Below are 1,152 nucleotides of genomic sequence, written 5' to 3' on the forward strand. Positions count from 1 at the left end.
CCCCTCCCGCGTGGGGTGGAGGTGATGGCACCGAGGTGGTGGTGGTGGTGGTTTGGTGCACCTTCACCCTTGTTGGGGGGTTCTTGGACCCTCTTCTCCACCCCGTTTCGGTTGAGTTCTGCTCTCCAGTGGCACCAAACCCACCCGGCACGAGCTCAGGAAGGTCCACCTCCCTCCCAGTTCCCCTGGAAGTGGGTGAGCCGAGGGCAAGTGGGAGAGGGTAGGGTGTTCCCACCAAACCCACCCAAACCAGAACCACCACGTGAGCTCTCCCCGCCTGGGGAGGGATGGATGCGACTCGTGGGAAAGAGCCACCGAGAGGTGAGGGCAACATCCACACAGAGATGGGGGAAAGAACCACCAAGAGATGGGGGGACCATCCACTGAGAGATGGGGGAAAGAGCCACCAAGAGGTGGGGGGACCATCCACTGAGAGATGGGGGAAAGAGCCACCAAGAGGTGGGGGAACCAGCCACCAAGAGATAGGGGAACCATCCACCAGGAGATGGGGGAAAGAACCACCAAGAGATGGGGGGACCATCCACCAAGAGGTGGGGGGACCATCAACCAGGAGATGAGGGGACCATCCACCAAGAGGTAGGGGAAAGAGCCACCAAGAGATGGGGGAACCATCCACCAAGAGATGGGGGAAAGATCCACCAAGAGATGGGGGAAAGAACCACCAAGAGATGGGGGAAAGAACCACCAAGTGATGGGGGAAAGAACCACCAAGAGATGGGGGAAAGAACCACCAAGTGATGGGGGAAAGAACCACCAAGAGATGGGGGAAAGAACCACCAAGTGATGGGGGAAAGAACCACCAAGAGATGGGGGAAAGAACCACCAAGTGATGGGGGAAAGAACCACCAAGAGATGGGGGAAAGAACCACCAAGTGATGGGGGAAAGAACCACCAAGAGATGGGGGAAAGAACCACCAAGTGATGGGGGAAAGAACCACCAAGAGATGGGGGAAAGAACCACCAAGAGGTGGGGGGACCATCCACCAGGAGATGAGGGGACCATCTACCAAGAGATGGGGGACGCCCCGGCTGCCCGGTTCCCAACTCCACCCCATAGCGTTCCCCCCCCCACCCCCAACGGACCCCGATCCTGGCCACGGGGATGGACTCACCTACCGGAGGGGAAGGACG

General features: G+C 59.4%; 1 protein-coding gene across 1 annotated transcript in view; it reads right to left on the reverse strand.

Annotated features, from left to right (window-relative positions):
- LOC104282740 (serine protease 44-like) overlaps positions 1 to 1,152 on the reverse strand; it is a 23,012-nt gene that overhangs the window by 21,532 nt on the left and 328 nt on the right. The gene's annotated exons all lie outside the window — the stretch shown is intronic.

The sequence above is a fragment of the Charadrius vociferus genome, unplaced genomic scaffold, assembly GCF_000708025.1.
Source record: "Charadrius vociferus isolate BGI_N301 unplaced genomic scaffold, ASM70802v2 scaffold580, whole genome shotgun sequence".
NCBI lineage: Eukaryota > Metazoa > Chordata > Aves > Charadriiformes > Charadriidae > Charadrius > Charadrius vociferus.